At 34.9% G+C, this 13,170-nt stretch overlaps 1 non-coding gene across 1 annotated transcript; it reads right to left on the reverse strand.

Annotated features, from left to right (window-relative positions):
- Nucleotides 1-7,097: 7,097 nt before the first annotated feature.
- Nucleotides 7,098-7,204, reverse strand: LOC141503890 (U6 spliceosomal RNA). The gene has a single exon (XR_012473170.1). It is a non-coding gene; the product is annotated as a U6 spliceosomal RNA (small nuclear RNA).
- Nucleotides 7,205-13,170: the final 5,966 nt, after the last annotated feature.

The raw sequence follows: 13,170 nt of genomic DNA on the forward strand, positions 1-13,170 counted from the left end.
GAGAAATATAGATCTAATCAACTTGGAGTTTCAGCTCATATGCAGCAAACTAGCAAAGATGACAGCAGAAGGAAATGAACAGTGTTGGAGGAGTTGTGGAAAGATGGGCATATTAATTCACTTTTGGTGCCATGGATGATTGTTTCAAGCATTCTGGAAAACAAATTGGAATCATGCTATCAAAGTGACTAAGAGGTGTATATATATATATATATATATACTCAGAGAATTCAATCTGAGGTATATACTTAAAGTATGTTCATGATAAAAATTTCATATATATCAAAATATTTATAGCACTTTTTGTAGTAGCAAAGGAATCAAAGGAAAATAGATGTCAGTCTATTGAGATCTGCCCTTATTCATACATAATACTCTATTTCCAATTTCTGCATTTCCACTAGGTGTTCTCTCTCCCTGTAATGTTCTACCTCTCTCTCTTCCTATTAGTTATCCTGGCTTTGACCTCAAGTTCCATCTTCTACAATAAACTTGTATGGCACCCCTTATTTGTTATTTTTTTCTTAGATGACTTTCTCTTTACTCTGCATATATTTTGTGTTCATTTAATTATCTTAAAATTCATCTCCTTCATTAGAATAAAGGTTCTTTAAGAGATAGGACCCATGTTTTTTTTTTCCTTCCTTGGTCATCCCAGACTCTACTACAATGTTTCATACATAGGAAATGTTATATAAATATAAATAATATAATATAAAGGTATATAAATGACATATAAATGTTAGCTGACTGATTGGCTGTATGGATAAACCAATCATTATGAAATATACCATGCATATGTCAGATCTGTATTATAAGAAAAAATATGAATACAGAGGAACATTAGAAAACATGAACTGATGCAAAGTGAAGAAAAACTAAGAAAACAATTCCACAAGTACAATGATATAAATGCAAAAAAGAAAAAGAAAACAATTGAACTATATACTATGATGATTGACCAAGATGATGATTATTTATATATTTGCATACATACATACATACATACATCCACACACATATAAATGAATTTGTCTACAGACATAGACTGCCAAAGGCGTTTGGGAGGCAAGTGCACATCAAAGTTGGAAAGTAGCCCTGAAAAGAGGTCAGTAACCCTCACATCAGAGGTACTAGTCTTTCCTGAATACCTAGATGGCACAGTGTTCCAATCACCATCACCAGGAGAAAACTCCTATTATAAATATGTGTTTAATAGCAGCTTAGGATCATTAAATGAAAGGGATGGGGGGAAGTTAAGTGTAAATCTAAAATTATTTCATTTTTGAGGGTAATTTTTAGTATAGTACAAACACCTAGAACAATTTACTTGCTTTAAGTTAAGAATATGTAAGGATATAGTTTAATAGCAATGCTAAAGATACAAATACACAGTCATTCTGAAAAATGGGACTGAATTATATTACCATGCTGAGTCTTATCCTGACATGAGATAATGCAGGCCTCCCACCCAGTTTCAAACCAAAATGACAGTTCATTTAGATATTCCTCTGTTCCCCAAAGGAACACAACTGCCAGCAGCTGCTCTGTCTGAAGAGTAGAGAAAACACTTGAAGAAGAAAGTAAATAAAAAACTTTGTCAACTGTAAGTCTTTACATCTGCTCCAATCAGATCAAATGTAATTACTTTCCTTTTATTATTATTATTATTATTATTATTATTATTATTATTATTATTATTATTTATCTATTTATATTTATTATATATTTATATGTTTATTATGTTATGTATTTATATATTATTTATTATATTATTATTTATTTATTTCTAGTTTCTCTATAGATGCATCTTTAGCATTCAAAATTATATGCCAGATCTAAGGTCCCTTGGAGAGTATTATCCTTTTACAAGGGTCAGGTTAGTTTTTGAATAAAAGAAATTCAACCCTATCAACAACAGATCGTTGCCAGTTATGTGATAATTTTCCATCTGCCTCCCCTGCTTTCAAATATTATTTTGGCTGGATATGAGTGGAGAAAAAATGTTATTATGCTCTCACAAGTGTGGTGGCATACAGCTATAATCTATAGTACAGAAAAGCTCAAGTTGGTTCACTTGAGCTGGTAAGTTCTGAATGTAGTAAGGCTAAAGTTAATGTGGTTGTCAATACTAAGTCACTAATATGGTGAGCACCCAAGAGAGGGGATGGGAGTTAGAGATGGCGGAGTGAAGATTGGGTGACCACCTAAGACAATTAAACTGTGCCAACTCAGAAACTGAATAGAACAAAACTCTCATGGCTATAATACCAGGATTGTCCATGAGTGAGTGACTGTTGTACTTCCAACCTTTGAGATATAGAGAGATCCAGTCTCAAAAAAAATATAAATTAAATGTTTACTCAAAATTATGATATTGCCAAGGATAACTATACATGGCAAAGGAAACATATCATATCAGACAGAAAAGTCTTCAAAGTCTGGTTTCATCAAATCCCTGCTAGAGTAAACTCTCTAATACTGGAATTTGAGTCTTTGAGAGCTTCCAGATAGCATTGAGAAGTAAAGTTGACTGCCATGTATAGTCAGATCTGTCTTGAACCCAGGTCTTCCTGACTTAGAAGATAGCATTCTTTCTGCCTCCCCATATGGACTCTTAGTTTTTATATATGAAATGATGAAATTTGAATTGATTGCCATTATGATGAAAGTAGATTGACAACTGACTGAACAACTATATGTAAAGAGGTATGGTTAATATTTTTTGCTGTTATTAGGTCTTCTCAGTCTTAACTGCATTTGAGGTTTTCTTGGCAAAGATAGTAGGAATGGTTTGCCATTTCCTTCTCAAGCTCATTTTACAGGTGAGGAAATTGAGGCACACAGATTAAGTGACTTGCACAGGCTAGTGACTTGCCTAGGTGGTAGGTACAGTGGGTAGAATGCTGGGTCTGGAGTCAGGAAGATTCACCTTCTTGAGATAAAATTCAGCTTTGGACACTTAGTAGTTGTGTGACCCCAGACAAGTCACTTAAACTCTATTGGCCTCATTTTCCTCAACTGTAAAATGGGAATAATAGCCCTTTACTCCTAGGGATATTGTGAAGATTAAATGAGATCATACTTGTAAAGTGCTTAACAACATCCTTGGTATATAATAATTGCTACATGTGTTAGCTATTATTATTAATAAATTAATGATAAGTAGTATTAATAACATTATTGGCATTATTAACAATATAGCAATCAATAATTAATTATTAATATCAAAATCAAAAAATAAAATAATAATAAAAACTAATATTTCTATTTGCTTTAAGGTCTACAAAGTGTTTTTCTCTCAATAAAACCGTGAGGTAGGTAGTACAACTTTTTTTTATAAATGAGGAAACTGCTCTGAGAACCTAAAGGAAGTGATTTGCCCCTTATTCCCACAGGGAATAAATGTCATACACAAGAGTTAATTCAGGATCTCCTGACTCCAGCTCCATCAATACCATCCTTTACATCTCCAGGGCCAATGAAAAGAGCTCTGACCCCAATTTTGGTGATTACCTTCTCTGTAGCCTTGAGTAAATCTTTGAAACTACTTGGGTGAAGCTCAGTTATATCACTAGTAAAATAAGCAGGACTAGATGACCTTTGAGGTCCTGTCCATCTCTAAATCAATGATCCTAAGGTGATGGTAGAGATCACTTTCTTGATTATACAAATAGCACACATACTCACCAAGTAATTTATTCCAGAAAGTTGGACTAGAAGATTTTCTGAGGCCATATTCACTTATATATTCTCTGAGTTTATAAAATTGGCCATTATAAAATGAATTTCTATTGAGTTAATCTTGTTTTACTGGAGTTAAATCATAAAATCAGAAGCACTGTCCATTGAAAAGCATGTTAGTCTTTGGACATAATAAAGTGACATGAATATTTTATCAAATCTGGAAAATGTGTTTTTAAAAAACAACAACTTTGCAATGATTTTTTTTATCTTTTTATTTGATTGAGGGAAACTCCTCATGAGGAAACACCCTTTACTCTGAAAATTGAAGCATGAGAGAATTGCCTGGAGCACTGAGAAGTTAAATCACTTGCCCAGGGTTACACAGTGTCTTGTTATCAGAACTTGAACTCAGGGATTTCTAACTCCAAGATCAGCTCTCTAAAATATCCATCATGATGTTGGTAGGTGGTAAGGATTGTCCCTACTGCTAGGGAAAGCATTTTCTAGGAGCTTCTCAATTAGAAGCAAAAATAGAACAGAAGTTTGAAAGATGAGTGTGAGATTTCCCGGTTGCAGATATCCAAAGTTTCCTTATTTTTATTGAATCCATGACTTATCTTGAATTTGTAATTTCAAATTTCTGCTAATTAAATTTAGGAAGGGGTTAAATAAATCAATTCTCAGATTGTTAAATGCTTGTTTTGATATTTAAAGTTTCTCCTAAAGTCAATCAACTTCACACAAAGTCCAAACTAGACAGTAGAGACATCTTTTGATGGCTGCAGTTCAATGCTCAACTAGCAGTTAATCTTATTCTGAATATATAAATCTTAGAATTCTGCAACTTCCTACAAAAAGAGCACCTTGAACTAAAATTAACACTCAAATAGAGGCAAAATCAAATTCTTAAGCTTTAGTGAAACAGATTTAGCTATTGGGGTTTTTTTGTTTTAGGTTTTTGCAAGGCAAACAGGGTTAAGTGGCTTGCCCAAGGCCACACAGCTAGGTAATTATTAAGTGTCTGAGACCAGATTTGAACCCTGGTACTCCTGACTCCAAGGAAGGTGCTTTATCCACCTAGCAGCCCCTAGCTATTGTTTTTTTAAGTTAATCAAAATATATTGAATTATAACAAAAATTATCTTTTCTGAAAGAAGTCAATGACTGTTTATTAAATGCCTTCTCTTTGTTATTCATTGTACTAAAGTGTTGGAGAGTCAAAGGAAAGGCAAAAATAGAATTCTGGCCCTCAAGGAGCTTACATTCTAATGGAAGAAGACACAGCATACAAACCTTCCATACCAACAACATATTTATAAGATAAACTGAAACTACTGAATGGTGACATAATCAATTAAAGTGTATATTCTGCTTCAAATGGAAAAAATCAGTCTAGGAGTTAGGAGAACTGAGCTCCATTTCAACTCTAATAATAAAACAAACTGAGACTTTAGGTTAATTACTTAATTCCATTGGTATGGGGGTTCATAGAACTAGAGCTTGAAGGCCATCAGAGATCATCTAATTCAAACTATACCTAAATAAAAAAAAAGATTACCCTCTATTATTTACTTAATCGTCCTGCAACTTTGACTTGAAGACTCAGAGACAGTCCTTTATCTCCTTTGTAGTTTTGAGATTGCTCTAATGATTAGGATTTCCCCCAGTTAAGAGTTCTTATGAGACTTCTACCCATTGCTTCTAGTTTTACTCTCTGAGAGCAAGTACAGTAAGACTCATCTTTCTTCAATGTTATGGTCCTTCAAATATTTGAAGACATATTTCACCTAAATTTTCTTAGGGATTACACCAAAGTATTATTTTTTTTTTTAGTTTTTTGCAAGGCAATGGGGTTAAGTGGCTTGTCCAAGGCCACACAGCTAGGTAATTATTATGTGTCTGAGGCCAGATTTGAACTCAGGTGCTCCTGACTCCAGAGCCAGTGCTCTATCCACTGAGCCACCTAGCTGCCCCTACCCTACGTCAAAGTAATTTTAAGGTACTTTCCAACTCTAACATGCTCTAATTCTAAGAAAAAACAAATGCCAATTTGTTTCATTCCATTCAGTTCAACAAGCATTAATTAGAGATTCTAACATTTTCAGGACTCCTTTAGCACTATATACATATCATTCTAATGTTGACAATCAATCTTAGATTCTATAGAGCAGACAAAAGTTATGTTTTCTTGAGGAAAAGACCTTGGCTGTAAAGGGAGGGGAAAATAACCCAGGGAGGGATTAGAGAGAAGACCTTGAGGGGGAAAGGGGGGGAAAACCCATGGAAGGCCAGAGCTAGGAACAAATTCTATCCTTCAATGTACTCTCCTTGTTCTTGTTGATTTGAAGTAGATAAATGGAACTGGAAAACTCCAGATTGTCAATGGACTGAAGGCTGTCATATCAATTTTGCTTCTTTATCAATGAAAACATGGAGAGAATGTTAATAAAATACAGAAGGGGTCATGCTTGGAAGTGAACCCAATCTAACCTGATCGGCTGGCTCACTGAGAACAAACTAAAGAGCTGGCTTTCCTTTCCACAGACCCCTCAGTGGAATAAGCCATGACAGTTTTAACGCTGAGTATAAAATGTGCTTTCTAAGTAACAAGGTATTTAAAACATTTCTCTGGAACCACGTGGTCTGGGATTTGTGCTCATTTGTTTTGCCAAGGAAGGAAGAGTTGAACTGGCTACTTCACCCCTCTATCTAATGATGTCTTTGGTCTGAGAAGATAAGAGTGTGCAATCTTCCCATAAAAAAAAATTAAAGAATACTTTTTATAATTTATTATCCCAGCAATGAAATTGGGTTATAGCCAGAGGATGAAAAGGATCCAAATATCCTTCTCATAATCAGTGGTACAGAGGCAGAGTGACATGTTGGTGTGACATCTTCTCTAGTCTTTGATATGTATTGGCCACTGATATCTACAGAATAATCATAATTGCTCCCTTCCCTCTTCTCCAACCCTGACCATGAGATTGAAGAAGAAGAAGAGACATAAGCAATCACCTATTGCTATAAATAATAAGAAAGCTTTTTTGTCCTCTCTCATAGCAATCCTCCACAACCTCTAACTAAAAATTCCAATTTCAGTTTTTAGCCAGGACTATATAACTATCCTGCAACAGTTAGAAAATTTTCCCACTTAGGACTGCTTGGGCCTCAGTCATCAGTGCCTTCCTTCTTCCCTGCCTGTCCTCCCCCCGCCCCAACCAAGTTAGTTATATTTTTATCTATCCTTTGATTGTTTCTTTTTTTATTTTTTATTAAAGATTTTATTTGAGTTTTACAATTTTTCTCCCAATCTTACTTCCCTCCCCCTACAGAAAGCAATCTGTCAGTCTTTATTTTGTTTCCATGTTGTACATTGATCCAAATTGAGTGTGATAAGAGAGAAATAACATAAAAATATGGAATGCTTCACGAATTTGCATGTCATCCTTGAGCAGGGGCCATGCTAATCTTCTCTGTATCGTTCCAATTTTAGTATATGTGCTGCCGAAGTGAGCACCCTTTGATTGTTTCTAATAGTGTTATTTTAAAATTACAGTACAGTCCTGATTCTAATTTATTGGGTTGCCTTCTTGGAGATTCCAGTTAGATCTAAGTCCAATGTACCTTCTGACCTTGGCTGAAAAGCAAAATAATTGACTGATGGCCTTGGTAGTCACAGAAACATTTCTGCAGAGTTGAACAGATCTATCCTCTGTGAGTTTTAAAGGTACTAACTATTCCAATCAAAAGTTATGTTTTGCTACTGTTAGCTCCATTGAGCAAATGTGAATCTGGAAGAGAAAGCTGGATTCTCCCCATATACATATGAGCATAAGCCAATCTATCAACAAAATTCCAATCACTACCCTTTCTGAGTAATGAGGTAACCTAGGAGTTGACAGGCCAAGTCATCAAATCTGCTGTCCTGCATCCAACTGTGCCCTGCCCTCAATGCTTCAGACCAAAGTGGGAAAAAATAGTCATGTGGAGATAAGGCCAACTTTTCATGTAAAAGACTAAATATAATTTGATTTCCAAAATCCAGAGCAAGTATGCAAAACTGACCACTGGAAAAGCTATTCTGGATTTTTAAAAATTGAATGTGTTTTGGTTTTTTTGTTTGTTTGTTTTTTAACTAGACTTTTACTGATGTTAGTTAACTCCTGATAGGGAAACACCCTTCATCTTCTCTTTGTAATTTTTTGGAACAATGAGAGGTCAGGTAACATACCTGGAGGCACACAGTTAATGTGTATTAGAGGTAAAAATTAAACTCAGGTCAGGTCTACCTGATTATAATGCCAGACTTCTAGCCTTTACAACAGCATACCCTCTCTATGTAACACAGAACAAATAAAATTGTTGTTTCAACCTGTCAATTCCTTGAGTATAATCTCCTTTAAAGATATGTAAAATAAATCAGCCAATGGAGAGGATCCATTTGTGGTTGAGCAAAAGAGAATAGAGAAAAACTCAAAGAGGACTTTGAAAACCTTATAAAAATTTTTAAATCATTTTTTAAAAGACTGAGTCTCCCAATCTCACCCATGCTCAAAATTCAGCAGGAACTCATTCACCTGACACTGTTGCTTATCATGGTAATTCTGATTTGCTCCATTTTTGATCTGGACCAGTTTGATCCCATTTTAGAAGGCCTGGTGTCTTCCCCCTCCCAAGGGCTCACCATATAGGCATCAGACTTAGGGTAGACATTCAGATCAGTTAACCCCCTTATACTCAAAACTCCTTAATTTTAGTAATCCCATCAACCTAATCCTCCCCAATAGCAGGGATTAAAGGTGTAGACCACCACACTAGTCTACACTGACCTTTTAAAAGCCAATAAAATGAGAGGACAATTCATGGTACATCACCTACTATATTACAAACTATATTGGGATATTATTTTTCTTTATGTTTTTCAGGAATTTGTTTATTATGACCTCAAACTACCAACCTTCATTCATTCATTCTGGTATACAGAGTTGTTAAACTGGCTTTTATAAATCATCATCAATTAATGCTTTCCCCCCCCCCAGTCTGAATTCTCATATACCTCCTAGGAAGTCTTATAATAAAAACTTTTTTCTTCATAAACATATTCACTATACATATATACAAATAAATTCATAACCAAATATGTATACTTTTGTGTATATATGTATGCATATGCCTGTATTTATATATATGCATATTATAGATATTTTTCCATAACTGTTTGATGGTCAGTTTTTCCTTAGTTCTCAAGTTGAAAAATGTCCTAAAGAACTATTTAAGAGGGAAAAAACTGCATAAAACAACCCCACCACAACCCAACTCCTACTGACACATAAATTTATAAATGTGATTAATAAGATCAAGAGTTTAGAGTTTTGAGGGAGCTCAGAGTCCATAAAGCACAACTACCTCGTTTTACAGACAAGGAAACTGAGGTCCAAAGAGGGCCAACTCACCAAGGTCCCACAAGTCACCAGTAAGTGTCAGAAGTAGGATTTGAAAAACTGAGACACTAAGGCACTGTTGGTGGAGCTGTTGTGAACTTATCTAACCATTCTGGAGAGTATTTTGGAATTATGCTCAAAGGACTATAAACTTTGACCCAGCAATACCACTATTAGTTGCTTAAAGAAATGTTTTTAAAAAATGAAAACAACTTATATTTACAAAAATATTTATAGCAGCTCTTTTTGTGGTGATGAAGAATTGGAAATTGAGGAGATGTCTATTAATTGGGGAAATGACTGAATAAATACTGGTGTAAGATTGTGATAGAATACTATTCTTCCATAAGAAATAATAAGCAAGAAGCTCTGGAAAGATGTACATGAACTGATTCAAAGTGAAGTAAATAGAACCAAGAGAATATTATGCATAGTATTATATGATTATCAGTTATAAATGACAGCTCTCTGCAATATAATGATCAAGAAAATTCTGAAGAACTTATGATGTAAAATGCTTCTACCTTCATATAAAGAAAGGAATGAAAATTGAAGCAAACCTTTTAAAACTTTATTTTTTTGGTCTGTATTTTCTTTTACAACATGACTAATAAGCAAATATGTTTTCATTGATTGCACAGATGTAATATATATCAAATGCTTGCCTTCTTATTGGGGGCATGAGAGAGGAAGAGGATTTGAAACTCAAAATTTTAATAAAAACTAATTTTTAAAATTGTTTTGACATGTGATTGGAAAAAATAAATATTTAAAAATAGAGGGAAAATTTTGAATTTAGATTCTCTGACTCAGGGGCCTTTTCTTCTTACCACTGTGCTACCTGGTCATGAATATAACCCCACAAATTAAAGCTTCATGTAGTATTGCTATCCATTTAGTAACTGGTCATAGCTACATGGTGGAACTATCATATCACAGTCCATAGTCTTATGGACAATGTTGGGTACCTCATTACCTTCTGAGGAAGAGATCACCATGTGTGATTCCTAGCCATCTGGAAATTATCAAGCCTGGACTGCCAGTCTGCTCCTTAAAGTGTGTGTGTCTCTTAGTTTTACGATTACCACAGTATGTTAAGGTTTTTAGAGGTGAGTATTAACAGTTTGACCCACTCTTTAAAACCACATGGAAGGGCCAATCAGAAGGTATTATTAAATATAATTCACCTCATCATATTTCCTAATAACTTGTACACCCCAGTAACTATAAAAGCCTTCCATAATGTGTTTATTGAGATTGATAATCAATGCAGGATGGAATTTTCAATAGAATCCCAGCACACTCCCTTTAGACACAGTGAGGGAAATATTCCACTTACCCAGAATGGAAAGCATATTCCCTCTTTGAGGCAGGCCTCTAGTAGTAAAACCAATCAGCTTCATGGAAATAAGACTGAAATATGGGTGAAAGTAATTTCAAATTCACACATCCCCTACAAATATGTTCTTGATTTACTAGGAAGAAAAAAAAACAGAAAGGGGTTGATTAATAAATAACTCCAGATGTAATAAAGCATGAAAATTTTAATACTGATTTGTTGAATGTGGTTTATTCATAAAAGTACTTAGTGCTGTGTTTATTTATGCTTGGCTGAGTAAAACAGCTGTATGGATTAATGACGTTTTCAATCAATCAACACTTTTTATGGAGGTCCAGCTCTGCCAGGCACAATGCTAAGCACTGTGGGAAATGTAAAGACATTGGTCTTGTCCTCAGGGTGCAGATAGTCCAGTTCAGACACCAGATCAATGGATATACCACTGATCATACAACAGCATGTAATTAGCTCCCAGCTATGGTAACAAAGTATTCTACATCCCTCCCCAAATCCTGTGAGTTGGTCAAGAATAGTGTTCTCTGCATTTAGAGAGGTAGAGGCTGGACCTTAAAGAGATAAGATGATTCACTTGCTCCAAACCACTTATGTGCAGGGTATGTACAGGGGCAGAGCTGGGGAGTGTGGTAACATTGGTCTTGGAGTAAGGAAAAGCTGAGTTCAAATCCTAACATACACTTATGAGCAGTGTGACTCTGGGAAAGTGACTTAATCTCCTGGGCCACAATGTCCTCATCTATAAAATGAGGGTGTGGGATGCTTTTAAAGATCCCAGTTCTAAATTTAAGTCATATCCTATGGTTCAAACTTGGATCCTTTTTTTTTTAGGTTTTTTCCAAGGCAATGGGGTTAAGTGGCTTGCCCAAGGCCACACAGCTAGGTAATTATTAAGTGTCTGAGACTGGATTTGAACACAGGTACTCCTGACTCCAGGGCCAGTGCTTTATCTACTGCGCCACCTAGCTGCCCCAAAACTTGGGTCTGTTGATGAAACTTTCTACCCCACCAAGTTGTTTCCAGTCTCTGTTCTCATACAATCATTCAGTCAGATCAGAAAATACTTATTTAATTCTTACTCTGTTGATCACTGTGCCAGTTATATATACAAATAGTATATGTTAAATGAGTCATATGGATAATAAATCATAGAATATTCACTCAATCATAGAACAAAGTCATTCAAATCATGGAACCAATCATTCAAAAGTCATAAGGGAATTCAAAGATAATTTAATCCAAGTCTTTTCTGAGAGATAATTTTCTTTACTGTATCTCTGGCACATGATCTAGTTTCTTCTTGAAGACTTCCAATGACAGGAAACTTGCTACCTCCTAAAGTATACCTTGAAGGTGAGAATGCAGCAAAAGTTCAACTCTCCAAAATTTCAAATAATTGCTTCTAGTTTGGCCATCTTGAAAATTATCAACCAGTGAAAATGAACCCAGTTCCATAGGGTGTAGGTATGCTAAGGCTAATAAACCCAAAGATGGAAATTAATCCTTTTTCATTCTCCTACTGGATTGTTACAGTTAGAATTGGTTTTCTTACTTTACTACTTATTCCTTAATCATTGGGAAATTTAGAAAATACTCTAATTTTGTTGGTCCTTTAGAAAATAGGGCAGCCTCCCATTGTATCACATTGGATCTTTTCTCAAATATATGTCATGATGGTAGCGTGAAAGCATTTTTGCCTACTTTATTGAACATAATTCATCTATAAGAACCTTAAATTGCACTAGACCTATTTCCCATCATATAAGTCAAGAAAAAAGACACAATGAGTCATTTTTTTCTTGCCTAGGGCAGCTTAGTGAAACAGGTTTGTTCCTTGTTGCTTACTCCCTTTTAGGTAATTTTAAATATACATTTTACTAGACCTATAAGTAACAGGGCAGCTTCTCATTGCTATTATATTGTCTCTGTCTCAAATGATATGTAAATCTGAGTCCTAAGACCTGAGCCTGAACCATAATCCACCCTTCCTTTGCCATGCTATGTACTGTCCACTGTAGGCAGGAAGGTCATCCACTAAGAATGTCCTTGCTAGCAGCTGTTTTCCTCTCATAAGTAGCAATAAAGTTTGTTAACGCTATCTCTGTTTGAGCTGCTGTTTCCATCTGAACTCCCTTGTGCTACATGGAAGCACTGTGTCCCAGTGGATGGAGACCTGACTTTGAAACCAATTTAGCATTTTACATTTGCTACAAAATGTTTTTTTTTGACACTGGGACATTTAATCTCTCAATTTCTAGAATAGAGGTTACAAATAATCAGCCCATGGGACACAAGTGTCTAACAACCTCACAAGTGTGCCAAACCAAATTAAAATGTAATTGAGAAATATTTAACAAAGTTAATCAAAATGCAAGAGGACATAAATAATGTTCATTTGTAGTTTTCAAAGTCACTAGGCTGTTGCAAAGATTCTTATGTGCAATTTAGTTTTTACCTTGCTATTTGACTTCACTTAAGACCACTGTTTTAGTCTTTAAATTATAGAGAAAGAATTGCTAGGAAGGTTCCTAAAAATACTCCAAATCACTAATAATTCAAATTAAAGCAATTCTATCTTCATATCCATTAAATTGATAAAATTGACAAAAGAAGGAAATGATAAATATTGGAGGAAGACTTCATGCACTATTAGAGGAGTTGTAAATTTATGCAATTGTTCTAGAAAGC

This window comes from Macrotis lagotis, chromosome X, assembly GCF_037893015.1.
Source record: "Macrotis lagotis isolate mMagLag1 chromosome X, bilby.v1.9.chrom.fasta, whole genome shotgun sequence".
Classification (NCBI taxonomy): Eukaryota; Metazoa; Chordata; class Mammalia; order Peramelemorphia; family Peramelidae; genus Macrotis; species Macrotis lagotis.